Below are 24,741 nucleotides of genomic sequence, written 5' to 3' on the forward strand. Positions count from 1 at the left end.
AACAGCTGTGCATACTACGCAGGAGTTGCACAGAAGTCTAGTCTTTGGTAAGGGGACGAAGGAAGGTTATCGTATCAGATCAACTAAAAATCATTTCGCGATCGACCCCCTGGTGTATATGAATGAAAAACCAATACTTATTATTGAGCTGCAACAACTATTTTCGTTGGTGTATTATTTCAAATGCAAGTTAAAACATCGCTTTGGTTAATAGTCTTCAATTATAAACCGCAACATAAAAATAATTGACACCAGACAAACAAAAAATATCTTTAAAAAATATTAAATAAATATTATGTAAATTTAAAAAATTCTGTATGTAACTTTTTGTTCTTAATTTATAATAAACCAATGTGCACAAATATAAGTATTGTTTTAGTTATCTCACACGCGACTATTTTTTTCAAGAGTTTTGCATATTCATGTAAATTGTACGTATTAGATTTCACCATAGCACAGTTCGCCGTGAGCTTTCTTATCGGAAAGAGATGACCGTATATACGGTCATCTCTGATTTTGGCAAAATTCATGAATTCAGGAATGAAAACCTAACCTAACCTAACAAACAATCCAGTATATCGGCTATTTTAAAAATTTATTTGCCGCTGACTTCATGTAAACCAACAAGAACCGTGTTATATTTAGACATGAGTTTTATCTCAGTACTATACGACCCAGAGGTTGGACGGTCTTTATTATACGATTATATTTCCGTTACAACATTTCACGGTGAAGTGTGATACGGCGAACTGCATACGTACAAATTTCCGGACACGATAATTTCACACACGTGTAGTAAAAGGTTCCCCATCAATATAAGAATTCGGATATGTAGCCATTTCCAACGGAATATGATATAATATTATAATGTATTATAAAAATTAACAAAATTGCACAATTATTCAAGTTTCATCTGACATCATGAAACAGTTTTTTTTAAATATGTCATAATTTAGGCGTTGTATCGTGCAGCAATCGACAGCGAAAATAATATTTTGTTTAATCCATTAATTGCAACATACCTAATACGCAAGTCCTTGACAATATATTTCTTCGGTGAGGTGAGAGAACTTGTGAAGAGAGATGTCATCAGCCAAACATCGATACTTGGTTATTATATTTTATATTAGAATAAAAATATAGATACTGGCTCATACAAATAAAAGTGTCGGTATTTCATTTTGTACGGTATTTTGACATCAGTGTCTCTACAGTAGTTCATCAGAGTGACTTTTTAATTAATAACTTAATTAAGCATTCAGTAAATAAAACATAAATTATTGTAAACAAAGGCTATTTAGACGGAAAGTTAGAAAATCCCTCTTATGTAATCGATGTCTACGAAACATGTCTATATAACCATTACCGCATAATACAATACAAGTAGGGATTGCAATGTACCGGTATTCAATTATTTATCGATACCGAAATACAGGTTTCAAAATACCGGTATTTTCGGTATGAAGAAAACATACAGGTATATGGTTTTCAAAAATGAATTTGATGTTATTTTTTTATTACTTACTACCTTCTTGTATTATATATCGTCTCTGTTATGGCAGAACACAATAACTGGAGAATACTAGTTTCGAGTAATTTGACTTTGAAGTTGTTAAAATGTTTGAAATAATGTGAGTTTATTAAGTAATCGTAAAAAGGATGACTTTGAAATAAAGACTGTTTATTTATTAAGAAGGTTTCCAGACGGTAAAGTTTGAAATATGGAACATTTTGGTATAACTAACTCAATATGTATTTTTTTCGAATTAGTGTCTTCTGCCAGAACAGTGACGATATTAAATGTAGTGAAGGTATACGTTTTATGCTGCCAAAACGGCAATATGTTGACTGAAACCAACAAAAGTTAAATAATATTAAAACATAATCCCTCATATATAGAATTGTCGCGATGAATTAACATATTTCGAAAAATAAAACATTCGTGGCAAATATTTCCAATTATTCCATAATATTATTCATCCAGCGTTGATAATACATCCAACAAAGGTTGAATTTCACAGAGATTTTTCTGTACCCGGACTTTTGTAAAAAATATCAGTTCTAAAATACATATTATGATCTATACATATTTACAAAGGTCAACATAATAAATGTAGGTTGGTACTTTCGGTTGCTATAATAATAAGTGGGTCTATTCTATACTTATCGACCGCTAAAGTGATAAAGTGATAGATATAATCAAACTTAGGGTAGGTTTATATCAAAGTATTAGCACTTATTGTAACAATTACAATACGTTGGTTGTAATTGTTGCAATAAGCGTTACATTATAACAGCGCCTCTCTTGCTGCTGTTAAAATATAGCACTTATTGCAACAATACAACCAAATATTGTAATTGTTACAATAAGTGCTAATACTTTGATACAAACCTACCCTAAGTTTGATAATATCTATCACTTTATCACATTAGCGGTCTTAGATTATAGACCTTAATAATTATATTTATTGGTAGGTAGTTTTTTTTCTATACCTCATATGTGTTGATGAATACCGGTATTCAATAAGAAACGCCAACATACCGGTATTGATATATTCATCCGGCATTGTAATCTCTAAATACAAACATCAACGAAAAAATAATCTCTACTGACGTAGTACTGATAAAAATATATCAAAAGCAGATTGTATATATAGATATATACTTTGAAATCCTGCCTAGTCCATGTCACAGTGACGCGTTAATTGACAACATTAGCATTGCATGTTATAAAATGTATATTGGATAAAAATTACATTACAATACGTTACGTTAAAAAATTAAGTGCACTCGTAATAATTTAATCAAATACATATATTATATACACGAACTGATATGTCATAATTCATAATCAACCGTGGGTTAACAAATTGCAAGACACAAGCCTCCACGTACCTCCTTTCATTTCTTTCTTTTTGCTGCCATGTACCTACATATTTTACCAGAACAAAATCAATGTATTTATTCCGAGGACGATTAGTGTTACTTATCATTACCATAAAGCGATGGCTATATGCCCCCGAAAAGGAATCAATTCCTTATAAAAAAAAACGCTTCGTGTGTACGCTACGGTAACCGTGCGCTGTTATGATTATGAATAATGCTTATGCAAAAATCATTGGGCAATCACTAATTGGCAACAACATTATTTATTTTCAATGCCTGCAGAGTCAACGGTGACGAAAATGAGAATTTAAATTATGCAATATTGATGATGCACGCCACTGCGCTTACTATGTTTTACTATACATTCCCACTCGTGCACACCGACAATTTTGCGTAAATAATTGACGTAGCGTATCAGTATTTCACTCGTATGACAGCAGGGTGTAGACGACAGTAAATAAACATTCAAACAAAACTTAACAGCATTTTCATCAGTTATGGCAAAAAAATCACAACTCATCGATTTGGATTTATCCGAACTCACATAAAGTAGAGGGATTTAATCAGGGAACTCATAAATAATGTGAACTGAAATACCTAACGGGTAAGGAGTAGCAGGTAGAGGTGAATTTAATATTTAAGACGGTCAATAACACCAACATAATATTTGTTATCCGATACAATTTGCTTGATATGGCTACCCATTGGCCGATAGAAATAGTCAGTATTATCAGTTATTTTAATTAAATTTTATTGTATAGGTATAATCTTTTAGTTTAAACTATTATTTTTGAGCATAAAAAGCTACACAAAACCGTCTTATAAATTTGTACTGAGTCTACCCGATCTCGAGTAAGGAAGAAACCGGGATAAGCTTAAACACGTGTCAAGAATACGGCATACGTCGAATACTAACAACTTACTGCTCTCGGTTTATGCATTGACGCTAATTTAATATTGGTGTATTACACACACTATTGCACGTGCATAATTCGTATTTTATATTCGTAGGACACTCACACATTCATAACCCAGCATCAAAATGTAGCGTATTGAATATAGCCTATCGGAATTATATTTATTATCTGTTCTGTGGATTTAATCCTTATTAATTTTATATGTGGTAAGTGTATCATTTAACTTACTTATATATCCAAATTACACGGTCATACTCGTCGAATTTGTTACTCCCACCGTCCCACCTAGGGGGGAAATATGTGTGAATCTTTGGTGTCTCTTGCAGCTGATCAAGAGACGTTCTTTGATGCCAAGTTCTTCTAGTATATATATATATTTATACGCCTTCTCGTTAAGGCCATACCTAAGTTGAGACACGGCCTAAAAAGATCGTCGCTAGGCGATGCGCGAATTGCGGGTCGCGGGTGCAAATGAGGCATGTCAAACCAAATATGATTTGTCTTATTATCCAACATGTGTCTATTTAATGTTTTGTTTATTGTTTTATCAGTAACAATAATTTAAGAATTATTACGGCCGTCGCCATCACGAAGCAAAATGACGTGTTTCCAGCTCTACATTCTCTCTCCGAATGGGAGCGAGTGCAAAATTTCGTCGCGCCTATGGTTGAAAATTATTTGCCGTTTCACTGATGAATCACCTTACATCCTCCGCCAGCACCATACTTCGAACGCGTCAATTCTCTTCTTATTGGATTCTCTCTGATAACTATCATAAATATCAATATTATATAATAGTATACATACGCTACACAAAATACTGAGAAACACACTGAACCTATTTTGGCGTAACAAACATCGTAAAAGTCTGAATATGTTGCATTCCGCATGCTATCGACTTGCGAATGGCAGAGATTTCTCTCAGATTGGCCTTTAAATCGCGTGAATGATAGAGATGAAGGCAATGAGCGAGTAAGACCAAGAGGTAGATATTAATAATATACAGAGGCAGTGGCGCACCCAGGATTTAATATTGGGGGGGCCCAAGAAGGAGAAAGTAAATTAGTCCTATAGGCTCTTTTTCTTCTTCACAGCCTAATTTCTCGTTTATCGGTCTTTTGTCTATTGCAGGCCTATTGTCTATTGGGCACCCCCTACCTACCGCTAAGATTAAAGGCAGTGTGAAACACTACATTAACATTTTTCAAACTGTGTTTTAGTTCAAATTAAGGGTACTTATACAGTGAAGTATTGGGGATTTTTAATACATCTACTTTAATAATGGAGCTGTCGAGTATTGATACATAATAATCAAAAAATATATTGCACAATTATATAAGTAATTGAAAATGTTCATGGTCATGCAGTAGAATAGCGCAGGCGACTTTTTTTTACTATTAAAGCTAATTTATGATGTGTGTTTACCTCACTTATCTGGTCAACCCGACATGCCGGGGGCCCCACAGCCCGGGCCCCCAGACTAGAGCCCTGTTAGCCCTCCCCAGCCATGACCTACACCACTCCGGAATTCGGGTGGACACCGAGAATTTTTTGACAGTTCCATTAGAGATTGGGTTTCTAAAAAAACCTGACATTAGTGTTTCGAAATATTTGTGTGAGAAATTAAAATCTAAGAAATTTTTCTAAAAAGGGTGCTGGAGAATTATTACAAATCATTTTTTTGCCGTGTCTTTATTTGTCTAAGCCCAAAGGTATAGTTTATTGGCTTTTAAATTCAATGTTTAAAATCATTCTGATAATTTTCATTTTTGGGGGGTGCCAGGGCCCCTTGGCCTCCTCCCTGGGTGCGCCACTGTAACAGAGGTACTATTGTAACCTTGGGTATAATATCTACACTGGACCAATTCTCCCAACAAGCCACCAGTTATTACTTTAATCATCATTATGATAAAAAAAATATCAAGAATTTTGTTATAATGTTAATTTAAAAAGTCACCAATGTCAAATGTTTGAAATAGAATTATTATTGTGATAAAAATATACCACTGCGGTTTCACGTAACAATATTATTATGAGACACAAAACGAAGCGTATCGATTAATAAAAAATAAACAAAAAAAACTCCCAATGAATCCGGAATCCATCAGCCATTGCTTTTAGAAAGTGAGATTCTTCATAAAAATAACTTGTGGACGTTCGAAGTAATGGTAAACATTTTGTTCAAATGGTGGTATTAATTATTATTATATTAGTAAATTAGATACAGTGCATAATGATTTCTATGGGGTTTCTTACTCTGTTACTCTACTAAACTATAAATTTGGCGGTGATGAAAGTGGAGATCTTTGTTGCGTGTATGTTTGCAGGAGAGTTTATTGATCGATACCAAAACAAGAACACAATAAATACAATATTACTTTAACGGCCCACATGCTCGTCGTAGGTCAAAATTGAGTTTTTATTGTATTTTAAAACCATGATCCTGGACACTCCTTACACGTTGTAGATAATCTATTTATTAAATTTTGAAGCCTTATTATCCTTTATAGTTATTTTAAACATTTGATGACTGCATAAAGTATTTTTGTTACATAAAATAGTATTCTTTTAAACCTCTCGCTCTAATGTTTTAGAATATAGTCATATTTCGGTACATAACTGTGCAGTAGTGTTAAGATTTTTTACATTTATTAATTTTTAAACGCATTTATAAAACCATTAGTATAATTTATTAGGAGATAATTTTAGTAAAATATTCACGATAAAAAATTATATTGATAATCTCTGTGATCCCAAATTTGACAAGAATTAGGCATTTTATTATTCAAAAAATCGGCAAGATTAACACATTTGAAGAAAATTCTAAAGATACTAATTATAAGCTATGTCTTTGACCATTCAAGTTTGATAAACATCTTACGAATATTGATTCCTTTATAATAATTATTGACCTAAGAATAAGGTAGTGTTTTTTTGAAATACGCCATTTCTTTTGGCATTCCCCAGTGGTTAAGCTACAACATACGGCCGCAGCCATAAATTGACAAACTATAATTAAAGTAGGGAGTAAAATATGTCAACGCGCGTGTTTGAACATGCACCTAACCGATTTTTTTAAATTTTTTTTTTAAACGGTACATGTTCAAACACGCGCGTTAACGCGTCATTTGACCTCAATCATTACCGCTCTATTGTTTTGTTTTGACAACAACACATACATATTAAAGTGTGTCACTCGTTTAGTTGTATGATTGCTAGATAAACAATAAATATCTTTGAAATCGCCTGTATCATCACAATTGAATGGACAACAACTGTGGAATTAAAAGTTCAAACTCCAGATCTGAATGCCCGATTCTACCTACTACTACTCGGCTCTGTATGACTCCAAAAAGCCTCCATTTCTGATAATATAAATACTCGATCCCAAAGAAGGTGCTCTGAATCTTTTTAGCTAGGTACCTACTCTCTTTCTATCTTATGTTACTCTAAGGACCAAGACACTGCGAGTGGCCGTGCGATGCGTAAAAAGTACCTATTAAACCTATATAGAGACTACGTGTCTATTATGCCCTCTGCGCCGTGCGAGCATCGCACGGCTTCTTGCAGTGTGCTCCACAACTAACGAACAGCTTTTCCTTAGGAACTCGCAAAATGATGTCATTGTATCGTATGCGCAATACACGTATCAACGCGAGGCACCCAATGCGCATGCCCACCATAGATATTATTATTCCCACACACTTATTTGTGTATAGTATTCGAGGTGTTTCCAATTATGTAGATATACTGTAATTTTACCAGTAGCAAAGGGCGAAGGTAGGCTGTTAAGATCCGCCATAAAAAGTGCACATTAAACTTTTTTAGTCATACGTATTTGTTTTTATTGAACTTAGACTACAATTATTTACAGATGGTGTTGGTTAGTTTTTAAAATTTAATTAAATCCTGCCTAAACCAAACCATGATAGTTTTGTTATACTTTGGGCGATACGACAAAATTGTGTACACTTTTTCATTCATACTACATATTTGTTTTCGTTGGATTTAGAATACATATTACACATATTGATGGTTCATTTTTTAATCCATTAAGCCCTGAAAACCCCTGAACCACACTATAATAGACAGAAATTATTATTACATCTCTAAAATACCCAACGTTATGTATGATTTAATTGCATAACTTAAGATATTTTATAGATAGATGAGTATTTTTTGACTATTCGTTATTATGGCTTGGATTCGCATGGTTTAATTGAATTTTAAAAACTTACCGTATAGAAATATCGAGAACACTAATATTTGTACAAGCATCATTTTTGTGGCAATCGAGTCGTGGACCCTGAAGGCAAGGGAACGGAAGGCAATTGATGCCTTTGAGATGTGGTGTAGGCGCCGAATGCTTCGCATTTCTTGGACGGAGCACAGGACGAACCAGTCAGTCTTCCAGAGACTGAAGATTAAGGAACGGCTCTCGACGATATGTCTGAGAAGAATTCTGCAGTTTTTTGGACATATTGTCAGGCGCGGACCGGACAACCTGGAGAGACTGGTAGTTTTGGGTAGCCTCCAGGGAAGGCGAAGCAGAGGAAGAGCGTCTGCGCGATGGAGCGACCAAGTGAAAGAGCTGACTGGGGGCACCATCCATTCTGCCCTGAGAGAAGCGGAAGATCGAGAAGGATGGAAAGTCTTGGTCGCTCCAAAGATGGCGAAATTTAAATGTGGTCACGATCCTCAGCCATGAGTGCACGACCAAGAAGAAGAGAAAAACTTACCAGTCTGTAAAATTGTAGTCTTATTTCAATGGAAACAAATACGCATGACTGACAAAGTTTAGTGTGCACTACTTATGACGGATCTTCACAGTCTACCTCCACCCTTCGCCACTGAATTTTACATGCTTTCAATAGATTGTACTATAATCAACATTGAAATAGCAACACTGATACAGACGGACGTTCGTGTTCCAATCAGGAAGATTTTAAACGCCCACGGAAACCAGTCTCGTCCGAATCGATGCAATAAAACCGATTAGCTTTTTCATAGTAAAAAAAAAATGTTTTATTTCGGATTACTTCGACCAAAGGTTAGAACGTTTTGCGTCAACTGGTCAACTATTATGTACCGAGGTTCAAACAACAGATGCAAGCCGTTTTCTGTGAACAAGTTTTTCTTGTATTGCACAGGTGTACAAATGTATAACAAGAGTAGCTAGATAACAATATTTTCTATGCAGGTACGTTTGTAATTCAAATAACGGAGTTGTGGCAAATAATATACATTTTTTGTCGTGGTTTCCTAACGTTGTCTCTTTGAATTCATATCGGTATCAGACTCTAACAGCATCTCTATACTCCAATCTTAGATGTCTTTAATGCCATTTAACAGAACTCAATATTTTACAACGTTTTTCTTAGCTCGTATTAAGATTTGTCCGGTACAAATCTTGCAATCGATTTTTAACTAACTTCCCGACTAGCTAGACATTTGAAACTTTTATAATATATCAGAACACGATGCCAATGCATTTTTTTAATACTTTTAGCTATCTTTAAGTAGAATTGATTTCATTTTCAGTTAATTGTTTTGTATGAAAAGTTATTTCGGAAGAAATCCGTAAAAAGTAAAACAATTATTGGTTGCTAAGTGGGTCCTAGCAACTAAATTATTAATATTAATATATACGTGCGTTACTATGGAAATCAATATGACATGTCAGTATTATTTCTATCAAGTACACTTTTTTTTAATCGTTTAAGCTAGTCAAGTCAAGTTTATATGATTCAACAGAAAATTTAAAAACGTTGTAGGTATATAAAAAGTTCTTTTTATCTTGTAATTATTTATATTACATACAGTAGGTGCAGAAGTTTATAATATTTATAATAACTAAGTACCAGATAGTTGTCTGTTATTTGACGGTATTACTATTCTATGTATAAACTATGTGAGCCCTTTTCTATCGAAGGCGTGACTATCATGTGCTGTGTGGGACAGTTCGTTGACCATTCCAATTCTGCCCCAATCTCGGATGATCATCGAGCGTGAAGTTCATCATCTTACAGCCAAGTCACTCGACAGTACGCCAACTGGGGAACCTCTCCGATTAATTGGATTCTATCACAGGTAAGATCAGCGCTGAATTTTCAGCGCCATGTGGCTTGGCCCTCAGTAGGGATTTCAATACCGGTATTTCAAAACCGGTATTCCAGTATTTATCAATACCAAAATACCGGTTTTAAAAATCCAAAATAACGGAATTTTCGGTATTAAGAAAGCACAATCGTTTATGTTTTTGAAACTGAATTATAAGTTATGTGCTGCTAAAATGCAAATACATTGAGTGAATCCGACAGAGGCGAAAAAATAATAAAAAAAATTTCATCAAATATATTTATATAAGTAATCGTCGCAATGAATTATCATAATATTTTTTCGAAATAGAAAACATCCGTGACAAAAATGTTCAATTATTCTATAATATTATTGATGACTGTACAAGCGTTGAATTTAAGAAGCAGTGATCATTAATTATGCTTAGGTATACCATAAACCAGGGGGGGGCAAACTTTTTGGCTGGAGGGCCAAATTCAAGAATTCAAAATGAGCGGCGGGCCGCAAGTAAAATACCATTTTTAGTTATACACTATTTATTATCACGAAAAATAAACATTACAAAAAAAATAATGAGAAGAATGAAACTGTTGTACTTTTTTTTAAATTCGGGTGTTAATTTTGTAGTTGATATTCTCAAAACTGCTTGTAAATGGGCATCGGAGATATTTAGAGAGATCGTAAAGAATTTTTATTGAGGTTCATGATCGAAAATCTAGGTTGATCCAAAAATAACGAACATTTTTCTTGCATAATCTTTATGTTGGTCGAATTTGTCTGAATTAAGGGCATTGTAAAATTTGGAGATTTGTTCACGACGATGCAATTCTCTTAAATCAGTGTCACACGGCAGATCAATAATCTCAAGTTGTAACTCTGTCGGTACACTATCAATATCTATTGAAAATGGATCGCGTACTATTGCTAAACAAATTTTAATCTATTGTCAATATTTTTTAAAAAATATATAAAAAAGTTATTCGTAATCAGAAGTACAATTAATGATATCGGGCCGCAAAAAAATACCCGGCGGGCCGCAGTTTGCCCCCCCCTGCCATAAACCACCCGGTTCTCAGAAGCACTCAAATATGCATTTTCCGTAGAGTAAACTGTTGCAATGGGACCCTGAATAAACAATAAGAAAACATAATACATACTTGGCAGTTCTCCACAGTACATATATCAACATAATGACAATAGCAGCCTTATCGTTGGCGGCGATGCTTTTGAAACCGTGGAGCCATTTGTTTATCTTGGCGGCGACGTAAATCGCCAAATCAACTTTATCAATAACTGCTATTTTAGTATTCAAATGCTTCTGAAGAATATTGCATTTCAAAACAACTCTAAGTATATAAAATTCTCCATCTCTAAGTATTGATGTATGGACTGGGCACTCAGCAAATAGGACTAGAGAAAGGTGGATATACTTAAAAGAAAGAGAAGAATCTATGGTGCCATTAATGAAAACGTCATTCGGAGGTCGAGGTACAGTGATGACATGTACATGTCATGTTATAATATGTGCTATCACGTGGCATATGAAAATGCATACAGACCTACAAACTTATCTGGAGAATGAGGTGGGGGAGCCACTGTCGAAAACTACCCAACCACGACTCGTAACTTGCAAAATCTGACATTCGAATGACGTTTTTCAATATGGCGTCCTATGATAGTTCGAATTTGTTCCATTTTTGGCCATTCTCCAGATAAGTTTGTAGGTCAGTACTACGCTAGATCGGCCACATGCATACATCCCTTGAGGGCCAGAAAAACTCTGGCAGATTTGATTGAACCGGCTCTATAAAACCGTCATACGCACAGTCGTTGCATACGGTTGCGAATCATGGACGCTAAATATGAAAGCATCTGAAATGGTGGATTGCTTTGAGAGAAAGATCCTGAGGCGGATATACGGACCCATGAATGGTAGTGGGGAGTGGAGAATTATGTACAACACGGAACTATACCGCTTATACCAAGATTCAAAACTCTCCACCTTCATAAAACTCTAGAGGCTGAACTGGGCAGGCCATGTCCAGCGCATGCCTGAGTCACGGATACCGAAGAAGATCCTCAAAGGAAATCCAGGGGGGAAAGGCCAGTGCGAAAGCCATGCACACGATGGGGTGACAACATTACAAAAGATGCCAACCAGCTGCTAAAAATCATGAACTGTAAAAGACGTGCGGAGGACCGTTCCGGCTGGAGGACGGTGGTGGAGGAGGCCAGGGCTCGACTTTGGCTGTAGCGCCATCGAAGAAGAAGAAGAAGGTTTGATTGAACCACGGGGGATTTGAAAGCCAAAGCAACTGGAAAGGATAGGCGCTGGGTCGTCCTGGATGGTAAACGTTTTTGGAGTCAAGAAGAGTCGTAATGTCAGAAATAATGATTATGATATCAGATAGAAAACTGTAAAAAATAATGTATCAATATCAGCTGATGGTATACAACGAAGAAAAAACCGTTATAGGTTTTCTAACAAGCGATAATAAATCTGGCTAGAGGCAACAACCGAAAAACATCTTACCAAAGGTAATCAAAATCCAGTTTTTTTATTAATTCGTCGCTGTCTCAAAATTGGTAAAATTCTGACGTAAAGGAAGTGAAAATAAACACATTTATAATATGTTTACTTACTCGAATATTTGCGCGGTTAACACCTTCTCCATGTTCATTAATATTCTCAAAATTCTCTATCTATTAATCGAGTAATGTTTGCAAATTATTGATTTATTTTTTGCTGGTATTTGCGTAGATAATCGGCACTGTTTTTTTTTTGCTTGCTTTGTCCGAAATATATGTTTACAAAATGTAATTATTTGACAGCTTTCAATGTTTCGGCTGCGCGCGCAACCCGGTAATAATAATTAAAATTGGCAGGATTTTTAAAAAAGTACTAATATACAAATACACCCACAAGATTAGTATAAAATGGCACTTCATAAGTATTGTACTCAAGTACCTATTTAATTATTATTGATAAAAATACTTACCAGTTATTTGCATTGAGAGACTATTCACACAACGAGACAAAGTTGCTTAACAACACGGTAGGTATTATACTTAGAAATAAAAACGTTTGACAAAAACTCGTCAAACATTAATAAGTATATAGATATATATTATAATAATATATTACATTCATGTTACTTGTCCGTGCAGGTAACCACTAATACTAATAAAAATATGTGTGAATATACAAATATTCATCACATCACATTTCAAAAGATTTTCCTCATTTGAATTTGCACCACAGCTAAAGTAGGTATTAATATAGCAGTGTTGTTCAACAGGTGTGCCGATTTTTTTAAAGTTTTACCTATAGAAAACATATACCTACTAACAATCCATACTCATTATATCCGCAAAACTAGACAGTGTTTACACGTTTGTCTTAGAAATTGACAATACTTGGCTTGGCTTTAATTTTAAAGATATATTTAAAATCCATTAATTTATCATCGAGATACCAACGGATTTGTGATCAAGAGGATTAATTGAGCGTAGTTATGTAAAAAGCAGTCAGTCCACAATTGTGGGCAAAAATGAGTTATCGTAATTAATATGACGAAGAAACATTTTCTTCTGCGTTCTCCATAAATAACATCACACTTTCCCGTCATACAAAAATGTTCGTTCTACAAATCCGTGAAGACAGTTTTACACGATCGCAGAATATGCCACCTACGATTTGCAAAAAACAGTCACATTAAAATAATAATAATAATCTATAAGTAAGTCATTCACTAATATAAAAAATCTAAAATTCTTTATAGTGTGTCGTTTTAAATAGCCACACCTAACACAAACATGGCTATTTCTCTGTTTATGTTTTGTGTGGACTGGCTGCTTCCTGCATAAAGACGCTCAATTATAATTATATCGATGCCTATTATTATAGTAGTGTGCCATTTCAATAAGGTTGAAAAACACTGTAAAATAATACTATTTAGGTACAATTACTCGGAAAAACAGAATATTAATATCAATGTTCTAACATTGACACCTCGTATTTGACATTCAATATTATCGATAGAGTGAATTAAAATAAAAACAAAAATACAGTTAGGTACCACAAAAATAAATAAATAATTTTTGCACTAGGCGTATTTCTGTTTTTTTTTTTTTGTTTAATTTAATAGTTTTTGTAGGTACCTATAACATTTTAACTCCCCCTGTCTAAAATGGTTAAGTACATGTAAATTGTACGTAAAACATTTCACCGTGAGCTTATACTATACATACGGTCTCTAATTTTATTAAATTCAATATGAACAATAATTCAATTTTCATAGCTGATTTGGCGAAATTAACGAATTCAAGAATGAAAACCTAACCTAACCTAACAGATAATCCAGTATATCAGCTATTTTCAAAATTTGTTTGCTGCCGGTTTCCTGTAAAGTATAAACCGACAAGACTCGTGTTTTATTTAGACATGAATTTTATGCAGAGCGTTGGAGCAGACCCTTTTTTGAGTTGCTCCGCTCCGGGACCTAATACTTGCTCCAGTCCGCTCCAGGGTCTGCTCCGCTCCGTGTTAAAAGTTTTATATGTATACAACTGCAAAACATTTTTAAAATAAGTAGTTGTGAAATAAGGTTTATTATTCGTACTTTTCATTACTAATTCTATTAAACAAAAAACGGCAGCAAATCGTCTTTCATTATCTGCCTCTTTTGTCAAAAAAGTGAGGTTATTTATCACTCGGCAGTGTTGACGTATTTCAAATAATTCAAGTGTTGCAAAGTTGCAAATATATTATTTTCATCGGATTATAGGACGAAAATTTAATTATAAAAAAAACATTTGGAGCAATGGAGCACTACAAATTTTCGGTGCTCCGGCTCCGTTCCTGCTCCGGGTTAAAACCCTATTGCTCCACTGCTCCGGATTAAAACCCCATTGTTCCACTGCTCCGTGCTCCTGCTCCGAGCTCCACTCCAACGCTCTGATTTTATGTCAGTACTATACGGCCCAAAAAGGTTGTACGGTCTTTTATATACGACCATAATATATTTCCGATACAATATTTCACGGTGAAGTATACGGCGAACTGCATAATTACGTACAAGTTTCCGGACACGGTCTAAAATATTGAATGGCAGATACGAGGATTCGATGTTAAAAGATCGATATTATATATTATGTGCTCAAAAGGCTCTGTGGACACTGTTTGTTGTCAGCACGGCAAAGCTGAACAATTTCTTAAATATGATTCTGAAGGGTAAATTTTCAATTAGCTACACAAAACGTACAACATTTTTGGGATGCCATCACATAATTTTCCTACACTAAAGGCGCCGTAAAACGAAAAATTACAAGATAAAAAGAACTTTTTATATATCTACCACGTTTTTAAATTTTCTGTTCAATCATATAAACTTGACAATTCTATGTATTAATAATTTAGGACAAATAAAGCAATTGTCAACAAATCATTTTTTTGCTATTTTGCAACAAACAAACAAATATAGAATACTGAAATGTCATTTTGATTTCCATAGTAACGCACGTATATATTAATAATTTAGTTGCTAGGACCACCCCCTTAGCAACCAATAATAGTGGATTGGATTACGGATTTCTTCCGAAATAACTTTTCATGCAAAACAGAATTAACTGAAAATGAATTCAATTCTACTTAAAGATGGCTAAAAGTATTAAAAGAATGCATTGGCATCGTGTTCTGATATATTCTAAAAGTTTCAAATGTCTAGCTAGTCGGGAAGTTAGTTAAAAATCGATTGCAAGATTTGTACTGGATAAACAACCCCGGACAAACAAGAATACGAGCTAAGAAAAACGTGGTAAAAAATGAAAACCAACGCTTTACGGAGTAAATCGTGTCTGTACGAGATTGGAAAAGCAATTTTGTTGGCATTTCTGAGTTAGGATTAAGTAAATTTAAGTTGCGTCGATTACATAACCACATTTCAAATTATGGGTTTAGGGCGCAAACCCACTTAAATAAATCACGAGTCACTGCCAAACTAATGTACATTCCTATACCCCACCCATCGCTTATTGGGTGTTCATGACTATCTTTTCGTTCACTATATTTGGGGTTTGGAGACCGGGGTAAAATTTGTGTAATACAGAATTAACAAAATTGGTCTTTTCGGTCTACCTAACCGATTTTTATTTTAACGGTACATGTTGAAACACGCGCGTTAACATCATTTTACTCCCTACTTCAATTATAAATTGTCAATTTATGGCTACGGCCGTACATTGTAGCTTAACCACTGGGGAATGCCAAAAGAAATGGCATATTTCAAAAAAACACTACCTTATTCTTAGGTCAATAATTATTATAAAGCAATAATTATTCGTAGGATGTTTATCACACTTGAATGGTCAAAGACATATCTTATAATGAGTATCTTTAGAATTATCTTCAAATGTGTTAATCTTGCCCATTTTTTGAATTATAAAATGCCTAATTCTTGTCAAATTTGGGATCACAGAGATTATCAATATAATTTTTTATCGTAAATATTTCACTATAATAATGTCGATATAAATTATACTGATGGTTTTAAAAATGCGTTTAAAAATTAATAAACGTAAAAAATCTTAACACCACTGCACATTTATGTACTGAAATATGACTATATTCTAAAACATTAGAGCGAGAGGTTTAAAAGAATACTATTTTTATGTAATAAAAATACTTTATGCAGTCATCAAATGTTTAAAATAAATATAAAGGATAATAAGGCTTCAAAATTATATAAATAGATTATCTACAACGTTTGAGGTATGTCCAGGATCATGCTTTGAAAATAGAACAAAAGCTCCATTTTGACCTACGCTGAGCATGTCCCCCCTTAAATAATACACATCTTTATTAATACCGTTATCATGACGATATGACTTATGAATAATTAATATAAAAACAGATTTTACATTTAAATTTATTTAATTGACAATCATGTTAAGATACTTTTTGATTCATTGTGATTCTTATGAACTATTTTTTTTTTTTTAATAGCTGAACATTTAAAATCATCCGTTGTTTTTTTTTCAAGATGTCGGACGATGGCGGCAGTGGCACTTACTGGAAACCACTAAATTATGCAACTAATTACTTATGGATAAAATATAATAATATATTGTAAAAATCAACATTTTATGACAATAATAAATTTAATAAAAACAAAAGAATCCGACGAAATACAACTAAAAGTACCTACATACAACTGAAACAATTAAGTTGAAGCCGTTCTTAGAGTTTATTCGCTATTCGAATAATAGCAATGCAGAAGGTACCAGTGGACCGAGGAAAGTAGCGCCACCCCGTGCTTCATCTATTGGTGACCCATCCGTCCTATTCACCTGTCATGATACTGTCAGACTTCCACCTTTATCCTAATCAAAATAACACCTCAGGTGATAATGACTCGAAAGATGCTCTTGTAGCAATCATCATGGCCCCCACAAGGGAGGGCTGACATGGCTGTAACCTAGGGGCCCGGGCTTAGGGGGGGGGGGCGGCGTGGCGAGTCGACCAGATAAATGAGATAAACTTGCTCTAATGGTAAAAAATTTTCATTAGTTAAAAAATCACTAAAATTACACTAAATTTTATTTGACCTCGAACACCATTTGAAAAACGCCACTGTAGTGCGACAGACTGCCTTTAACCTAAGCGATGGGTAGGGGGGCCAAAGATCCTGGCCTGGGGGGCCGCTTCATGATGTGGGGGCCATGGAAATTATACCACTCAGCATGAAATGAGTGACATACTTTAATATGTATGTTTTGTTGTCAAAACAATACGGCAATAATAATCGTCAGAATTTCCTCAAGCATAACTAGATCAGAAGGGTCTGTTACGAGACGCACTACTATTGTCACGAGTCCTTCACTCGACATAGTCAACCGTCATTCCACTCGAACCAAGTCTCTTAGTGCAATATAATCAATATCTTGATCACATCGATCTCTCCAGTCATCATTACCCGCGATTGTAATCTCACGATGTCATCTTTATTAACGTATTATTGTATTCTTGTATCGATCAATAAACGCTCATCCAAAAAACTACGAAGCTACGACGACCTTCTCTCTCCTCCACCTTCATCTACCGCCAAAGTGGTGACCCCGACGTGATAACGACCTGAAACGACGACGAAAAGCCAAGCCCTTATAGCATCCACGAGGCATTATTTTGAAAATCTTGATGAATCCTTCTATAAAATTAGGATATAGACTTTGAAGCATCATTGGGAAAGGTTCAGCTTCAAGAAGACTATATTATTGAAAAATAAAAATGTTTTCAACCATACCCTATTCTACAACTAACATAGCTACGATTTCATAGTGCTGTACCTATGTAGTCTAGTGGTCGGAAGCGAGGGTCGGAGTTGTCAATTTACTTATGCATTAAAAGATAATATAATGGATTAGCTATAGTATGTTTTTTTCGAGACTGCCCACCTGTACACATTATACATTATCAGGGGCGTAGCAGGGTATTTTAGCAGCCCGGAGTAATAACGAAAAATACGCCCCATACGTAATAAAAAAACTCGTATGTACCTATTGCACACTTACCACTAACTTACTGTTTCATTTATGTTCATGCGCCGTTTAATAAATAATTACCTATAAAAATATTATCGTGTCTAGGTATCATTGACAGAATTGAATCATCATCAGCCAGGGTCGATCTACTGCTGGATGAAGGCCTCCCTAGCTCCGTCCACTTTTCTCAGTCCCTAGTTATTTCCTGCCACGCACCTACATCCACAGAAATGAGTTCGTCAATCCTGCGAGTTTTAGGGAGTCCCTGTGGGCGTTTAGTGCCCCTTGGATACCACTTTATGACAGTATTTTTTTTTTAATATAGATTTGAAGTATAAAATTATGGATCTCTTCTTCTTGTATACTTAGTTATGAAAGTGATTTTTCAACATTACTTATAATTGTTATCCAGACGAAAGACTTAACAAACGATGTCTAATCGACCAAGTAACTGTTTTTAATATAGTGGAATTGAGATTTCTTCAAAACTATCGATCTTCAAGCTGAAGTGGTATGTTTATACTTACATACCACATATTTTTTAAGTTATACTTCTTTAGGCGTGTTTGGAAAATCAGATCAGAGCGTATTTTTGGCGTGTGACATGTAACACATAATTTATTTTTTCACACGAAAAAAATCGCACTCAATTGGATTCGAACCACGATTGTTCGGTTATCAGCCGAACGCACTACCTTTACGCCACAGTATGATAATGCAAGATAATGCAATCGTAACGATTATACAGTTTAATATTATAGTTTAGAATTGTTCCGTTGCCTAGGCAGCGAATTTATTACTATCGGCCATTTGCAATTCCTTACGTAAACAAACTATTAACAAAAAAAAACAACTATAAATAATTATATAATTTAGTAATATAAGTTAAAGTGTATAGAAATAAACTAACGGCGTTCCAATAAGCGGTCCTTTTTCTTGAGTGTGTGATTTAACAAGATAATTAAGAGCTGGTCAAAGAATCTAGGTTATCACAAGTTTTGTTTTTGTTTTGTTACGCCAAAGAAATATAACTTCTAACGCGCGTACATAAGTACACACACCGTTTTTTTTATTACTTTCGACATTACCCTTTATCATAAGAAGATTCGATCCCCGAAAATTTTGTCATTGCGCCACTGTACATTATTCTGTTTTAAATAATGTATTTAGATTGGCAAAGCATTAAAGAATTTAAAGCAGTTAAGCAACAACGTCGCTTCAAAAAACAAGTTTGTTGCAGTGTTATCCGTATTAGTTTTTTGTACTTACATCAAAATAATTACTGATTACGGATATCAAATCAAGAATCGGATTTTAAATTTAGAAAACCGGTTACAAACACCCGACAATTATTATGTACGTGCACGAAACAGCATTTTTGATAAAATGATTTTTTTTTATTTGTCTCTTACACGTCTGAGGCTTATGGTCATTCTGCAATAGGTACGGCGAAATGGATCAGCTTTCTCCAAACTTCCCTATCCTTTGCAACCCTTGTGGTGCATGCTATCGGTTTTCCAGTGAATTCCTTCACATGATAACTCCGCCTTATCTGCGTTTGCCCTCTGCCCCTTCAACCTGACACACTGCCCAAAACAATAAAAATTAACATTTCGACCAGGGAACACAAACTTTGTGTTTCGGTTTATATAGGCCACAGTGACAGTTTGTCAGTAGAATCATATTACACATATGTTGGGTGTTTTCCATTTTAATGTAAGTATAGGGTGGAATTCCGGACAAAAGAAAATGGTCGGCATGGACGTCCCGTGGGGGTAGGCAGATTGAGTGTCGCCTGGGGGCGGCAGTTACTCGAAGGGCGACAAATCGAGGAGAATCATTTTATATTATATATATATAAACAGAAAGAGCTACTTAAACTTGGTAACAACGAAAATAATATGTTTCCATTAAAAAAATCAGCTCACTGGTTGTAAACAAAATGTATTAATTAACATAAAAGGTTTAACAGGACCGACTGTATTTTTTTTGTCGGGTTCGCGATGTGTAAGAAGCCACTGTATAACCAACATCAAAAAATTCCCACGTTTGTGGAAAAATATTTATAAATTTAATGTTGTATGTTTTAGTGGTATATAATGTATACTACAATGTATCAATACAACACATTTCTTAGATATTATGCCGTGTCCACACTGGCAACAAGTTGCTGCCAACCTGATTAAATTTTACGATAATTATCGTAAAATCTAACGAGGTTGCCAACAGCTTGTTGCCAGTGTGGACATGGCATTAGAGTTATGAAAGGATGATAAAACATACTGTATAAAAAATAAAACAGCAATTTTGGCGCTACCTAGGGGCGGCATTTTGTCTAGGGACGTCACTGATGCTCGGTATATTCGAGATGTAGTACCGGCGACACGACTGCTGAGGGATGGATCAAGAAACCAATGCCTCGACAGCAGTGGCTTGCGGTGACTTTTACATCTAGAGATGCTGTTACCAATATACCATGACTATTTGCTACATATTATCTACTTAGGGTTTGCTAACTAATTGAATCTTGATGGGCGACCGACGAAGGATTGTATGTGGGATTTGCGACCTGGTAGTTCTGATACATTTTTTAAATAATTATCTTCGTAATATTAGTAATATAAAAGCTTTAGAAGTAAAATTTATCATACGATTTGCAGAATAAATACCTATATCAGAATATTATTATTACGTAAGTAGAACTATAATTTATCAATTATTTCTTGGGATGAGTAGTATCTACAGCATCTATAGATTGCACGCCACTGCTCGATACGTTATCTGTCTGACTGTGATTGATAATCGATATATTAAATTATTTACCATAAGTATTAATTAACATTAACTTATTGAAGTGTACCTATCAATAATGTTATAGAAATATAGAAAGTATTAAGATAAAAAAATTAAATGACTCACCCAAAAATAACATTAGGTAAGTAGGTACTTGGGTATGTCAGAAGATCAAGGTTGTATATATTTGCAAGATCAACTTACACCAGCGATTTCTAAACTGGGAGGCACGGAGTGTTGCAAAGGGAGGCGCGAAAAGTTTAACACAAATGTAACCACAGGTTTGCAGTTTGCAAATGCACAGTTTATAAAGAGCCTGGGGCCCGGGCATAACAGACATCACAAATTTAATCCAATAGTTTAAAAAAGTAAATATGTAGTTGTGAATTGCAATTTGATGTGATACCTATATGATGATTGCTATAGGTACTTAAATGATAACTCCTGTGTATAATTTAGGAAACACTACTTTAGAGCACCACACTGCCCTTAACCTCAGCGATAGGTAGGTGGGCCCGCCAAAGATTTTCATCTGGGGGCCCGCTTCAGGATGTAAGGCCCATGATAGAATCCATTTGTCAATGAACGATGATTAATTTGGATTGACTACTATTGAAAAGGAAAAAAATGAAAGAATTATCATGTGATAATTAATTCAAACAAAACCCTAGTTCAATTTTGATTGAATCGAAGTGAAGAAATAATATAATACTTTGTCAAGAAAAGCAATGCAAGTTGTAAGTAAAGTGGGTACTGCTATTATACCATTCGTAACATCATATTTTTTTGCGAAACGGGATTTTCTGGGATGTTCAAACACGCGCGTCAATATCATTTTACTCCCTACTTCAATTATAGTTTGTCAATTTATGGCTACGGCCGTATGTTGTAGCTTAACCACTGGGGAATGACAAAAGAAATGGCGTATTTCAAAAAAACACTACCTTATTATTAGGTCAATAATTATTATAAAGCAATCATTATTCATGAGATGTTTATCACACTCGAATGGCCAAAGAAATAGCTTATAATAAATTTCTTTAGAATCATCTTGAAATGTGTTAATCTTGCCGATTTTTTGAATAATAAAATGCCTAATTCTTGTCAAATTTGGGATCACAGAGATTATCAATATATTTTTTTATCGTGAATATTTTGCAAAAATTATCTCGTAATAAATTATACTAATGGTTTTATAAATGCGTTTAAAAATTAATAAATGTAAAAAATCTTAACACCACTGCACAGTTATGTACCGAAATATGACTATATTCTAAAACATTAGAGCGAGAAGTTTAAAAGAATACTATTTTATGTAACAAAAATACTTTATGCAGTCATCAAATGTTTAAAATAACTATAAAAAATAATAAGGCTTCAGAATTATATAAATTGATTATCTACAACGTTTAAGGAGTGTCTAGTATCATGGTTTGAAAATACAATAAAAACCCAATTTTGACCTTCGACGAGCATGTCCCCCCTTAAGTACTTAGTACATTTTTGGCTATTTAAAAAGGTGTCTGTATTATTCAATGAAATAAAGGGGGGGAGGCGCCAAGATTAGATTTTTTTTTAAAAGGGAGGCGTAGTAACATAAAGTTTGGAAACCACTGACTTACACTTTTATTTTGAGTATGTCCCAATCAACATTTTAATTGGATTCAATTTTTCAAATGGAATAAGGTAGGTATAAACCAAAGATGTTGAATAAAACCTTCAATCGAGTATACGTTGACGACCCGTGGGGGTAGGCAGGTCATCCGTTGCTTGGGGCGGTACATTGTAAGAGGCGCCAAATTGACTAAATGAAGCCATTTTAATTAATTTTAAATTCGTATGAATTGCCGCTTGGGTAAAGTGCAAATCGATGAAAATAACATTTGGCTTGAATAACTTTCTGCTATTTGTCAATCAGCCCCGGTTTCGGCGAAATTTCTTTCTTACATTAGTGTTTTCATACAAATTACCGGATAACGACAATAAACTTAGCAAAGTCCTACCTACCCGCGTATTACAATTTTTATTGATTAAACTACTCACTTATAACAAGAGAAAGATCAACTATTAATACAACAAATACATCATAATAATTCATGGTAAATGTGCCGCAGAGGTAGACATGAGATTTTACAACATTCTTTTTAGACCAAACCAAACCTAACCTTACATAACCTAATCTAATCTAACCTACCCCAACCTAATATTACCTCATATAATCTTAGTTTGTGATAATGGTGTATCAAAATGTATGAAAATTTCAAATTTTCAATTAACGATTATTGGATCGAAAAGCCGATGCGCCGACAGAAAAAGGTATTTATTATAATTGTCTACATGGAATAGACTGTTTTCGTAAAATATATATATATATAAGCTCGTGTCCACCTCTGCGGCACAATTACCTAATTTATTGTTTTCTCTATACTTAGATTTTAAAAAAAAACTAACAATAAAATTATGGATAGGTTAATACAAAACAGACATGAAAAGAAAGTCCTTCTTTAGAATGATATGCCTAGGCGTAAAAATGAACGTTTCTATAATTTAAATATTGATCAACCAATGCTTATAAAACCAGTTTAAAGTTAAGGCCGAATAATAAAATATTCCATTGCGCAAAATCTTTATAAAAAATAGTGCCTTTGGTTCACAAAAAAGTGTAATAAAAATAGTAAACATCGCTGGAGTAATAGTTCCATGTCAAATTAGCCGGCGGAAATACGGGCATGTAACAAATTGGAAGGATTTTAAAGGTAGTATTGAATATCTGAGCATATTGGACTCACCAGTTTAAAAGCGGGTCACGTTATTATTGTAAAATAATTAACACTTTTGTCTAAATCGCTAGAATTACGCGTCTTACAGTTGACCACACAAAAACTAAACAAAAACCGGTTTGACTTCGGTTGCACAAAAACGTCCGCAACTGACAACTGACAGTTTTACTTTGTGATGAAAACACTAATGGTGTGGTGAACATTAAAAACAATATAATATTTCATTCTCCCACTTTGATCACAATAAATAAAAATATCAAAGAGGTTTCTATTCTGTTGAAAAAATATACTATTTTTTTTGTAATATAATTGCGATTACATTGTAATACACGTAATGTACAATTATTGTAATTAAATACCTAATATTTGAGGGGTATAGAAGCAAAGGCAGCATAGACCACAAAAAAGTATCAAATAGGTAGGTACCAAGGCCTGAACAAAAACGATCCATAAGTGCGAGTGAGAAAGTATTCGGCACTTTTATAATCTCTGCGACACGCGCTAGAGTAAGATAAAAGGTTTACAGATGTGTAGAAGATTTTGTTTTCGGCGTAGCCGCCAAATCTTAGTTTTTTGCTTAAGGCGAAGTCTTCACTGAGCCTTTTTTAAAGAGGCACCTAGCGGAAAAATACGAAGCTTGCAATTTGAGACATTTTTTTGATAATTTACAATTTCAACTGTATTAATGAATAAATATGTATCTGAAAACATTAAAAATAAAAATATTTTTTATTTTAAGTCAAAGACAA

At 34.3% G+C, this 24,741-nt stretch overlaps 1 protein-coding gene across 1 annotated transcript in view; it reads right to left on the minus strand.

Moving 5' to 3' along the window:
* LOC147065271 (putative fatty acyl-CoA reductase CG8306) overlaps window positions 1-24,166 on the minus strand; it is a 62,436-nt gene extending 38,270 nt beyond the window's left edge. The window contains exon 1 of the mRNA XM_085956383.1: window positions 24,002-24,166. The gene's annotated coding sequence lies outside the window, so the exon portion shown is untranslated. The remainder of the gene's footprint in view (window positions 1-24,001) is intronic.
* Between the last annotated feature and the right edge of the window lie 575 nt (window positions 24,167-24,741).

Source organism: Rhyacophila brunnea, unplaced genomic scaffold (assembly GCF_057557595.1).
Source record: "Rhyacophila brunnea isolate RB1 unplaced genomic scaffold, BYU_Rbru_1.0 scaffold_6, whole genome shotgun sequence".
Classification (NCBI taxonomy): domain Eukaryota; kingdom Metazoa; phylum Arthropoda; class Insecta; order Trichoptera; family Rhyacophilidae; genus Rhyacophila; species Rhyacophila brunnea.